The 13,448-nt window shown below is 37.8% G+C and overlaps 1 long non-coding RNA gene across 1 annotated transcript in view; it reads left to right on the top strand.

Moving 5' to 3' along the window:
* Window positions 1-12,362, top strand: part of LOC103658854 — a 183,535-nt gene extending 171,173 nt beyond the window's left edge. Inside the window, exons 3-5 of the long non-coding RNA XR_567298.2 lie at window positions 3,061-3,129; window positions 10,706-10,783; window positions 12,291-12,362. This is a non-coding gene — a long non-coding RNA (uncharacterized LOC103658854). The remainder of the gene's footprint in view (window positions 1-3,060; window positions 3,130-10,705; window positions 10,784-12,290) is intronic.
* Window positions 12,363-13,448: the final 1,086 nt, after the last annotated feature.

The following is a 13,448-nucleotide window of genomic DNA, read 5'->3' as shown; positions in this document are numbered from 1 at the left end:
ATAAGCAAAAAACATGAATAAATATAATTGGCTTTTATTCTCCTTTTGATTTTTAAAAAAAATTATGTTGATGGTGGAAGCAAAAATTATAAAACTGTCAAATATGGTTCTAAATATATGTAGAGGAAATATTCAAGACAATTATGTTATAAATGGGTGAGGGTAATAAGAAGTAAGGGAAGCTAGGTTCTCTATACCTCACTCGAACTGCTAAAATGAAGACCACAATAAAATGTGGTGTATGTGTAATGTAATACTTAGAGCAACCACTAAGAAACCTATACAAAGAGGTATACTCAAAATATTACAGATATATCAAAATAGAATTCTAAAAAATGTTCAAGTAACTCACAGGATGGCATGAAAAATAAAACAGAGAAATGAAGAACAGAAGGAGCAAACCAAAACAAAGTGGCAAACAAAATCCCTACATATATCGATAGCAACACTAAATGTAAAAAATCTAAATATGCCAATTAAGAAATGGAGATTTGGCAGATTGGATTAAAAAACATGACCCAACCATATTCTGTTGACAGTAAAATTACTTCATGTAAAATGGAAAAGGTAGGTAGAAAGTAAAGGGATGGACAAAGATTTATCATGTAATATTAATCAAAGGAAAGCAGGAGTGACTACACTAATATAAGACTTCAGGACAAAGAAAATGACCAGAGACAGAGAGGGACATGATGTAATTATAAGAGGACCAATCCATAAAGACATAGCAATCTTCAATATGTATGCACTAGATAATAGAGAAAATCAGTAGGAAAACAACCTCACGGAACTGAAAGGAGAAAGAGACAAATCCACTATCAGAGTGGACCTAGGGCTTGACAATAAATTCTTAGACTTGACACAAAAAGCACAATCCATAAAAAAGAAACACTGATAAATTGGACTTAAACAAAAATTAAAGATTTCTTCTGCAAAAGATCCTGTTTAAAACATGAAAAGATAAGCTACAGGCTGTAAGTCCATGCCAGAATGGTTGGTTTCTGATGAAAACTCTCTTCCTGGCTTGCAGATGGCAATGTATCCTCACATCTCAGAGCTGGGGGCTGGAGAGGATTTCTTCTTTTTCTTATAAGAGCACTAATCCCATTATAAGGACCCCACCCTTATGACCTCCTCTAATTCCAACTACTTCCCAAGGATCACATCTCCAAATACCATCACATCGGGGGTTAGGGCTTCAACGTGTGAATTTGGGAAGGAGGACACAAGCATTTAGTCCATACAAAGGAGGAAGACTAAAAATCCCCAAATTAGAAAATAAATAGTTGAATACTTAGATATGTGGGCAATTTCATATTAACCCCCCGGATCTATAAGGTGACAATTTTAGAGCTCAATTGGAATTGGGAAAGAGTNTAAAAGAATTGCAATAAGCCCTTTGGTGTTTTCCATGAGGATAATCAACAGCATTGTTTGATTATGTTTATATGGACAAATATGTTTGTTTATGGATAATGTTAGGTCTCCTTGAATGAATATCTTCTATGTAAATAGACCTGAAATTCATACTATTCAAAATTATCTGTTGGTTTAGATTATTTTACATTACACCTTTTGTATGATATTGAAACATGGTGGTCTCTTTGCAGATCTGCATTCCCAGCCCCACATTAGATGAGTTTCCAGTGAAGCTGTCTAGGGAGCTGGGCTCTAGATAAATATAGAAAAATACTAGATACGATGTTGAGAAAGAATACCCACACCTTGATGTTTATGGAAATATGATTGCTGCTTTTAGGATTAATTCTCCTCTACATTTTTTTTTATTTTAAAAAGGGAACTTAAAATAACTTAAGCACGGTGCCAGCTGCACATTGGATACAGATGGGAATTCCCAAGTAACTTGTGCTATTACTACAAAAACTACAGACAATCCATGTCTAAAAATTTTAAAGGGAATCTTTAAATTACTGAAAGAATTTGGGGTTTGAAATAATTCCATACTGAACAAAGTTTACAATGAGCAGTCAGAAATGATCCTGGTGAATGAAACTATAGACATTCAGAAAGGGAGAGAAGAAAAGAAAAAAAAAATAATGAGGAAATGAAGAACACTTTTTAAATAAATGGAGATGAAGAATTTGTGTTAAACATTTTGTAATTGTGGGAAGTGGGAGAATGCCTAGTGATCAGTATAAATATTGACCAAGAGTTGGTAATTACTGAGGAATAGTTGATAAAAGTGTTCTTAAAGTCACTATCTGCTATTTTACAGATAAGCAAATACTTTATGTGACATCTCCCCCTCCTAATATCATCACACCGGGGGGGTAGGATTTAATGTACAAATTTTGGAGGGACACAAACATTCCATCAGAATGTCAAAAATGTCAATAGAGGTTTTGATGGTCGTGGTGGTGTTTTGTTTGTTTTCAAGCACAAGCGTAGATAAAAGAAGTAAGGAAATATGTGTGCATACTTATGGCCTTTTTTCTCTCACAAAAGGTAGAGTATAACAGAAAATTGTTGTCCCTTGGTTTTTTTTAAATCTAATGTAATGATACCCTTGAAATCCCTCAATATCAGTTGATAGAGATACTCACTCCTTATAGCTTGGTGGTCTTCCATTGTATGAAAGTGCCTAGTTTATTCAACCACTGTCCTATGTATGGGCATTTAGGTCATTTCTAATATTTTGATATTGCAAATAATACTGCAGTGAAAACCCTTGAGCATATATGTTTTTATATTTTGGGGGATGTATCCTTAGGTTAAATTATTAAAAATGGAATTGGTGGACAAAAATTAAATATGAGCATCTTTTTGTAGGTTGAAGGGTCATTCGTGTATAAATTGTCTCTTTGTAATCTTTGCACACTTTTCTAATTGATTTTGGCCTTTTTATCTCTTGTTTTTTAAGAGTTCTTTACTACTGGTGGTGATTCTAAGAGACACACTGGTATGTTGTAATAAATGCCCAAGCAACATTATAATGAAAATTAAGAACTGAAATTCACAGATGATTTCCTTCTTTTAAAAAAGAAAAGCAAATATAAGACCATCCCTAGAAAATAATACCCTCTATCCATTGCTTTCCAGTCTAGCTTGTTGCAGGGAAGAGAAGAAAACAAGAGCTCGCCAGCCCCCTGAGAACTGTATGTAACTCAGGTAAGCCTACGAGAACATCTTCTGTGTTTCAACGTCATCTTTCTTATATGATGAGAAACAAACATACAGTCGAACAATTCTCTTCAGAATAATCCATGTGGAATTTATAAATATGTCGATTCTTATTTGGTTTATATAGACTACAGTTCTCCATATATTGTTCCATTTAAACTTGATTATCATTGTCAAAGAAGTCCACTGCCCAGAACACTGCCTTCATAGATACTTTCTGTGGTACCTCATTACAACAGAAATTGTCTTTATTTCCATATCATTCTTCAGACCATACCCCTCTCATTTTCCCCCTTGGTGATCTTTATTATTACTAGCCTATTATTCTAACTTATAGTTATCAGGATCATAGCACATTGGATTCCCTAAGTATATATTTTTACATATTATTAGTAGTAACATCAGCCAACTTTCTTCCTTCCTCCCTTCCTCTCCCTCTTTCTTTCCCTCTTTCTTTCCTTCCCTCCTCCCTCCTTTCTCCCTCCCTCCTGTCTTCTTTCCTTCCTTTTCTGTACCATGTTCATATGTCTTCTCAGACCCAAGTTTATACCACATAAGGCCTTTCTCCGTTATAACTTCCTCATTTCAGAGATATTTCAGCATGGATGTGTAGACCGTGCACTTCAGATTACAGAACAAACGAAAGTGCCTAAAACTAAAATCAGGTGCTGCTGATTCTGTTAGACTCTCCTACATATTTGCGTTCTTTATTACCACATGTTTAGAGATTCAGGTTAAAGCCTGAATTTTTATGGCAACGAGGATGTGTTTATGTGTATTTTTCATTTCATTTGGAAATTGGCTGATAGAAGATTTACTGGTGAGAACACCAACTTAGATAAAATAAAAATCAACTCAACAGCGCCATGTATCACATGCTTACAAACTGAACGCTCACACTTTTGCAGTTTATTACCCCTGCCTCAGTACTCTTCCACTATTTTGAAACCTTTTATTCATTATTTCTCCATTTTCCTTTTTGCTACTATCCAGATTCATCCCCATTCTGATTATAAATAAGTTGCTTCTTGACATACGTACTCAGTCTGCAACCTGAGATAGAATTTCTTTCAAAAGGAATCAGATTTATCTCAACTAATGAGTCATTAAGTTTCATATCTATTGCCAAGTACATATTATCTTTTATTCAATATGATGTGCTGAATGCAGAAACTTCCCTGAATGCCAAAATATTGTTTCTCTCTTTCCACACTCTTTCTCCGGGGATCCATACATTTGTTCACTCACCTCAGCTCTGACCCACATGCCTGCTGTTTCCATCCCAGCCATCTCCATGAGCTGCCAATCACACTGCATTTGGCCAGAAGGCTTGGGCCTTTTGAATTTGTACAGCCAAATATCCAGAGACTGGGCTCACTCCACCCAATACTTTTGGATTTTGGTTTCGGCATTGTTTTTCACACAGACTTCCAGAAATGAGAAGTGGCTTTACCAAATCCCCATGCCACCTGGCTCTTTCTACTTCTTTATATTTCGCATTTTCCCAGCTACAATGTAGCAACCAACCTAAGAATAGGTAGCAAAAGACTCTTGGGGGTGCGTTGAATTTCACAATGAATGTGTGCTGCCTGACTACTGGTTAGGGGGCTTATTTACTAAAAATTTTACAATTTTTTGTTTTCTTCGAAGCCATCTCAGCAAGAGCTTTTGACTTTCAGTGGTAGGAGATAGAATGGTGACAGGTTGGGGTGCCTGGGTGGCACAGTGGTTAAGTGTCTGCCTTCGGCTCAGGGCGTGATCCCAGCGTTATGGGATCGAGCCCCACATCAGGCTCTTCTGCTGTGAGCCTGCTTCTTCCTCTCTCACTCCCCCTGCTTGTGTTCCCTCTCTCGCTGGCTGTCTCTATCTCTGTCAAATAAATCAAATCTTTAAAAGAAAAAAAAAAGAATGGTGACAGGTTGGCATGAGGTAGCTTTTGCCAGTTGAATAAAAAGAACCTAAGACTTTGGAGAAATTATCTAGGAATAGCCAGACATCATTTCCTTTAGGAACTCTTTGTAGTTCTGTTGAGCGGCTGTAAACTACTAAAGGTAGCCTATTTGCTTCTCACAGTGGCATTCTGTTTGCTTCTCAAGATTTGGAGTGAAAGAATTGGGAAATAGCAGATTACTATGTTTCATTACCTCACATTTGATGATGCTTATTGTTAGGATATGCAAATACCAGTCAATTTGACCAGAAGGATTAAAGAATACCATTTCATCATAGATAATTTGTTGCTTGTGCCTCATGAATATAAAAAAATAATAATAATTTAATTCCTTGACTCCATCCCCCTAAAATGGGGGATCTGTTATTAGTTAAAACTATTATCCTTCCTGTAGAGGATAGTTTTGCTGCCTTTCTTTTAACAGGTTTTTAAGTCATCACAGATCCCAAATGGGATCTTCCTCCTATAAGCTGAGAAATCAGAATTACAGAACACTAACTCTCAGTGGTACGCATTTGACACAATTTTCTCATCTGCATCTGGACCAAAATACACCCTGCATTTTTCTCTTGTGGACACAGGGAGCTAAGGCTGCAGGCCATATCATGATGACATCCATGAGGTTTCTGAGTTTCTATGGAGTCATCATAGTGGCCTGGTATTTGGCCCTCAGCTTTTTGTGTCCGGGATTTCAGGATATCAATTCTATGTTGAGATCTTGAGAAGCTTACGAGTCTGATTATATATGTACCAGAAATACATTTATAAGGCAGTTTTCAGATATATGTATTTATCTTGGAACACATCTTTCCAATAATCAAAAAGACCATTTCTGCTATACAAGATACCCCACTCCTAAGATCAAACCATTTAGAAGCCAAATTAGCAAGCAGGAATTGTTTAAGGGCTAGGAGATCGTACAGAAGGACTGGAGTGGGGTTGGAGGCTTCTTCATTAAGCCCTTTGAACGCTGTTGCTCTGCAGATTAGGATGGGATGTATTGCTTGAATCTTCCGCACACAGTCTCCCTCACACACTCGCTTATTCTGTTATTCTCTTGCTCCTTCTCTTTTTGTCTGTTCCTTTCTAAAATTGTTCTGATAACCACTGGTACATTTTTTTTTTCTGGCAAGCTCTCTTTGTCTCATATTCCATTATAACTACCTTTCATTTTCATTGCAATAGCACCTTTCTTCATTTCAACATAATTTCATACTATGTTACAACTCACAAGGGTATACATTTTTTAAAAACTGCCCAGCAGAGTTGCTATTTCCCAGTTTTTAAAAGATTAATACTATTGATAAAATTTCCAAATACTTTTTTTTTTGCCTTAAATAATTTTGGACAAAGAATCCAGTCTATCCATGGTGTACATATTCTACTTCGCTTTCTTCACAGCTGCTGAAATTTCCTTTGGGAGTCCATCTGTCTTTTAGGACTTTAAACCGTATACATCTGGACATAGCTCCCCAATGGCTCTTTTACAAGAGTCATTGAAATTAGAAGTGCCATCTTCAGTGAAAGTGCGTGGGAGAGCAAACTGCCTTTGGCTCCCGGAGCCATAACCAACAATTTTATCAAATAAGGAATAGATTAGAGAGCCAGTGTTGTGTGCAGTTCAGAAATCAGTTTCTCTTGCCAGAGGTTTGGATTTGAACTACAGCTCCACTGTTGCCTCAGTGGTGGAACTATGGGTCAGTTCCTTCTTAGCTTTAGTTTTCCTGTCTATAAAGGGTGGAAGCTAAAGCTCTCTTTCCCTGCTGCTCCCTCCATCCCACACCACCACTAGACTTGTTGTAAGGCTTCAGTGAGAAAACACCAAGCACTGAGGACAGTGACCAGCAGGGGCTAGTCATCAGGAAGTGTTGGGCCACGTGTTAACATGAGAATCGGGATAAGAATGCGGGACGAATTGTCTGCTGCCAACTCAGCATCATAACTACACCTTTCTAAGGTCTGGGAAATGGCGTTCCCCAAACTCCCCTTCCTTATTTCATTCTGGGTAAGATTTCCCTTTTTCCTTTGAGAGGAAGTTGCATGAGGTTTGGACGGCAGAAGAGAAGTTAAACATATTATTGTCTGGGTGTGGTGGCAGCCAGACTTGTAGGCAAGCATGAGAATCACAGCAGCTTTTTCATGAGCAAATGAGAACTACCCATATCATAGCTTCATATGGCAGAGGTCTTTCCTGACTCTCCAGACCAACTTCCCTGACTTTCCAGCTTCAGTGCCCTCGATTTTCCATGGAAACTCTCTGATCCTCCCGTTCCAGATCTTCCAACATCCTTATAAAACCTAATTTCTAAGTGAAACCTTTTATTCTTGGAAGAGTTACACTAGTGGGTCTGTTTGCCTGTCTGACCTCAGCCTGATAAGCTGGCTTTGGTCAGATTCAGGAAGATGCTGGAAAGTGGAGCTCACCTGAAACAGGGCAACTGCCCCTGTCCTCCATTGAGAAGGCTTATTTACAGATTATTTGAATATTTTTCTCGCCCATTAGACTATGGCACCAAGTCTCATGCATGGCCCATAGTAAGAACTCAGTAAACATTTCTTTTTTCTTTTTTTTAAAGATTTTATTTATTTATTTGACAGAGAGAGAGACAGCCAGCGAGAGAGGGAACACAGGCAGGGGGAGTGGGAGAGGAAGAAGCAGGCTCATAGCATATGAGCCTGATGTGGGGCTCGATCCCAGGACTCCGGGATCACGCCCTGAGCTGAAGGCAGACGCTTATCGACGGAGCCACCCAGGCGCCCCTCAGTAAACATTTCTTGAAAGCCAGCATGTACGTGTGACTGCTTTTGTTTGGCCTTCCACTTATTCCCCATCTTCTCAGACGTGCTCTTTCCTCCTCTTCCACCACTGGGTAGTTGAACAAGAGCCGCAGTCTTGTGGTCACATTGTTCCTTGTTCGTTGTTCACATCACATCTATCTAATCAAAATTTTTCTGAAGAGTTTTTCAAGTGGAAACTCACAGAAGGGCCTCATTATAGCCTGGAAGCTAACCAGGAGCCCGTGTTTCAACAGTGTGAAGTTTGTCTGGAAGCAGGAAGTGGGTCCGAACATAGTAGGCACGTGAAATGGTGAGAGGATCCTGTCAGTATTCGAATCCCCTCGCTGCCTGGCGGAGGATGGCATATTCCTCACCATTACAGTTTGGTTGTGAAGGCTGATACATCACCTTTCCTGCCTAAGCAAGTGTGAATTGAGTTTCTGTCATTGCACAGAAAGATGTATCTGCTTGTACCCCACTAATTTTGTCATGCCCCCACTCCTGCCTTCACCTTTCTCTGTGCCCTTAACAGCCACTTTTGGAAGAAGAGAAATGATAGAGGCAAAAGTTAGAGTTGAATTAGATAAGAAAATACGGGCACCTGTAAAAAGAAGACAGGACGAGTATTACTGAGTGGTCCTCAAAGACTAAGCTATGAGAGAGCAAAATTAAGATGAATTTTTTTAAGTTTATAAATAAATGCATTCTGTTCTGGCAAAAATAACCAAACCAAAAGCTAGTGTTAGGACAGCCATTCAGTTTCCCATTGTGTTAGTTATCTCACTCTCCAGATCCACGCTAACTTAATAACTCCATTGAATCACATGCTTGCCATGTTGTATCATAATTTTTCTACCTACTAGCTGTTCTACTTTACTAATCTGTAATCTCTGGCAGAGCAGAGATCGTATTTTATTTGTCTGCACATTTCCAGCATCTGGAGTATTGCCTACCCCACAGTAGGTCATTGGTAATTTTATGTTGAACAAATGAAATGTACCTACACAAAGTGTGTAATAAAGCAATATCTCTGTCTTGACACACTTTTTTAAAAAGATCAGTTGGCACATTCAATCAAAGAAATATTGTACACATTATAGTTTAATGAGGAATTTGGACAATTTTTTGATATTTTGATTATATGGGAAAATATATACATACATATGTGTATGATGAAATATATATAATTTCCATGCACCACTTTAAAATATTTTTTAGAATTCAGACTGAAAAAATTTGGAAATACTATGAGGTAATTCTTTAGTGTGTCTTCCCTATCTTTCTCCCTTTCTTTCTTATTTCCAAGTAGCAGGCCATATGCTCCAGGAGCTGTAGATAGTAAGATGTGCAAGTTCTCAGTCCTTCCTTAAGACAGATGCTGGAGTCTAGTGACAGAGAGTAGAGACAGACACACTAGCGTCTACCTGTCTATCTATCTGTTCTCTCACATGCTTAGAGTTATTAGAGATAAATATTATTTTATTATCAAATGACCAGCAAAGGACCCAATAGCAATAGTGAGTTTGTGTCTTAGAGTAAAACCTGACTCAGTTGTCAGCTCTCAAAATATGGAAAGATGCTATAAATATTTAACAACCTAACAAAAGTGGGAAAGAATACGTAGAGTGAATGCTCTGGAATAAGAATAATGATAACAATAATATCTGATGTTTAGAGTGCTAAGTGCCATGAACTCTGATAAATATATTACATATAATATCTATATTACTGTATACCTACAATAGTCAACAGGAGGTAGATATAAATTATTATATATATTGCAAACACAGAAAACTGTGCTAAAAGGTGTTAGGTAGCTTTCCCAAGATCATGTAGCTAACATGTGATAGAGCCAGCATTCAAACCCAAAGATGTCTATCTGCAGAGCCAGCATTCTTTCGTAAAACAGGGAGGCAGAGTGTCAAAAATACACTTGACAAAGAGAAAAATCATGCTGTTAGAACTGATAATATGGAGTGTGGACCCTAAGAAGCTGTGTGGAACAGGGTCTAATAGAAGCCTCATGATAGAAACCATGCATTTAGAAGGGTTGGGGATGAAGTTTAAATATATTAGAAAAGATTATAGCAGTTAAAGGCCAAGGTTCACAATGTCAGAGGTGGAAAACAGTCTTCAATAAATATTTAACTAAAATATGGCATAAATATGCTACAATAGAAAGGATGATGATCTTCATCGAGTCATTGCAGACTTTTCAAAGGTTGGAAAAAAAATATTCTTTTATCCACTTTGAAATGTTTACTCTACAAATATCTAAGATAAATAAATTAGAAATACACAGATTAGCAACAAGGTTGCTCCTAGACAGAGAGGCTCCATTTAAGCTACAAAGACTGAGAGTCTGGAAGAGATAGTTCATTGAGGAAAAGTAGAGTTTTCTTATCAAAGAAAGTGATACTGAGCAGGAAAAATAAAAGCAGATATTTGCTTCATGTACCATTTGAAATATATGTCTGGATTTTGTCTAGAATATTTAGCTGGAATTTCAAGGGCTTTGACTCCACTAGTTTTTTTTTGTTTTTTTGTTTTTTGTTTTCTTTCTACCCTTGGCTTTACATGTGCCTTGTCACTCCCAGCTGTAGCCTCAGCCATCATAAAAGAGCTCGGATGTTGTGGTAGAAAGAGCACCAGATTCAGAATCATCCATAACAGGCAGGAGTCTGCATATTCTTTGATTTGGCTACAACGCATCAAACATCAACTGAATTTGTTCTAAATCAAGAGATAGGGGACTCTAGGACCCATTCAGTTTTAAAATTCTGTTTTTCTTCACTGGTCCTCATCCCCTTAAGTTGTCAAATTCCTTCCCTACAGCACTCCTCCCACAGCCATCCCGAGCTGGTACTTCCTTTTCCTGTACATCTTGGCGTATGAACTCATGGTCTTTGCCAAGTAAGTTTTGTGAAGGTTAAAATATCTATTTATTTGAACATTTACATGTCAGCTCAGCTCTGAATTATTTTTTAAGGTGTTATGGACATTGTACACTGTGACAAATATATATTAAAGCCTCCATATGTAGTTGTTTGATGGACTAGAAGCTGCCAAGCCACTTCACTCTTATAGTGGAAGAAAGTAATCTGTCTCTAAGAATTGTTTTTATCATGAGAAATCAGTTAGCACAGTTTTATTTTACAGAGGAGGAAATTGAAATGAGGGTTAGCTGAGATTCTTGTCTAGGTCATACCTCATGTATTCTAAATCTAATTTTCTTCCATCTATACCACATAAATATTTTCTATAAAATGTATGTTTGAAATTAGCAGCCCAGCAAGCTGATTCTTCTTCCAAATGCCTATCCATTTATTCAACCATCATGTGTTTTGTGCCTACTGTGTGTCAAGCCCTATGCTGGGCATAGGCAATAGAAAAAGAGAAGCCAGTGATTGCTCTATTGATTGGCCTATGAGGTAGTGATAGGGTGCCTGAGGGCAACAAAATGGCACAGAGAATATACTGTGAGGAGTAGAATGATGGGCCAGGATATAATGTAGGAAATACAGTGAGAAGCATTTAATCCAGACCAAATGGGACAAAAAGAGGTTTTTTGAGGTAATAAGAAACGGTATAGAAATCAGCCAGGCACAGAAGAAAGAATGGACATTTTAGGCAAATGAAGCAGGGTACACAAAAGCAAAATGAGATGAAGCTGCCTCAACCCTTTGGAGAAGAGCAAATGGCTCAGCCTGGCTGGGACCAGGGCAAAGGGAAGACTCTACGTAAGAATTCTTCTTCTGTAAAATAATAAATAGATTGATATTATACTTTAAAGAAACATGCAATCAATCACAAAGTTAAAAGGGTTAAAAAAAAATAAAAGGAGGTGTGATAATATAAGGCCTGAAAGAACAAGATCAGTCCCAGAAGGAAGGAAAATGAGAGAGAGAAGCATGAAAGTATCTTGACCTTTGGTCGCTGGGAAGCAGAGGAAGGTCTCTCTGTGGTCCCCCCAGCACAAATCAGTCAGCCAAGGTGAAAGTCACCTGAAGAAACAGACATAAGTCACTGTGTGCGTTTATTTTCCCTACCACAATCCAGAAGGAGGACCAAATCAATTCAGAATCTGTGGCTTTGCCTGCATGAGTGATAGCAGGTCGTTTTCAGTGGGCCAAGTCCAGCACTGTATTTATTCAGCGCTGAAATGCAGTGAGGGAACAGGGAGTTGGTTGGCTTCCAGAATTATGAAATAAAACATTTGGCCACAAAATTAACCAAATGAACAAACGTCTTTTGAGGTTTGTTGTGGTAGCTGCATTTTGCATCAAGCCTACTTTGGGATGTATAGGATTTTCCTCTTACACTCCATCGATTGGCCTCGGCCACTGAAAATCATTAATGTCAGAATATAGACAATATTGTGTATTATGAAATCCTCAGTCTTTTCCCTGAACTCCAACAGAAATCGATACCTGGGTCACTATAAAGGCGATTTGCTTTCAACACTGGTCATCTCACCAGGGAGGTAAGTCTGTAAAATTTTTTTAATTCCCCAAAGCCAATATTAACACACACCCTGAAGCTCTATTCACTTGAATCTGTCGGTTTCCTTTGTCAGCTGAGGTTGAAATTGGCTACACAACTAGACTTAATTAGGTTGCATTCTCTTGGCTCTGGATTTTATTACTTTTCAATAAATGCCTGATAAAAATGAGATAGGCCCACCCGCTCTATCAAAATCTTCAACTTGGGAAGGAATACATTCAAGTCGTTTTCAATATTCTTTGTATCTGTTGTGAATCCTAAAGCAATTCTAAAACCCGCTTTTTAATAAGAGCAATAAATTACCATTTTATAATAGTAAAAGCAACTTCTTCTTGTAGTATAGTAGAAATATCTTTGTGCTTAGGATCAGAAGACCAATTCTTTTCTCCTAGATCTGGAGCCAACTACACTCTTTATATTGAACAAGTTAAACTTTCCCGTCCTTCAGATTCTTCCTATGTAAAATAAGGTATATGGACTAGGTAGCCTCTACGATTCGCTGCATATTTAAACAAATGGAGTTCATTCAAGGCTTCTAGTAAAAGAAATCTGGAGACAAAACATAGCGTACATGACATCACAGCATCAAATCATTTTTGAATGGGTTTCATAGTCATTCTAATAATGATAGCCACGACTATCATGATACAGCATTTATCAAATGTCTACACGCTCACGTCACCATGCTAGACACTAAGCTATTTCAAATAAACTAAACAGATGCAGCCCTGGCTGGACTCCTAGGAGCACAATAGATAAAAAGAGAAAATGGTTTCCCACATGAAACTGCTCCCTCAAAGGAACCATTCTTCAGGCTTTTCCTTCAACATGATTCATGATGTGTAGTATTCTGTTCACTTCCAGGTTAAGAAAGAGTAACTAAGAACAGAGCTGACAAATTAAGTCAGTCAGTGCCACCTGCAGTTGGAACATTGACATAAATCCTACCACTTTTTATAGGTAAATTTAATGGAAACTGTTCAGAAGAAAATCAATGAAACTATCAAATACTGGGTCCTTGTTATAGTTTTCAAAGGAAGAGGGAGTGGGAGTTTAAGATGAAAATCAGTACCTT

The sequence above is a fragment of the Ursus maritimus genome, unplaced genomic scaffold (genome assembly GCF_017311325.1).
Source record: "Ursus maritimus isolate PB19 unplaced genomic scaffold, ASM1731132v1 scaffold_3, whole genome shotgun sequence".
NCBI lineage: Eukaryota > Metazoa > Chordata > Mammalia > Carnivora > Ursidae > Ursus > Ursus maritimus.
Note: the sequence above shows the minus strand (reverse complement) of the source record. Positions and strands in the feature narration are given on the sequence as shown.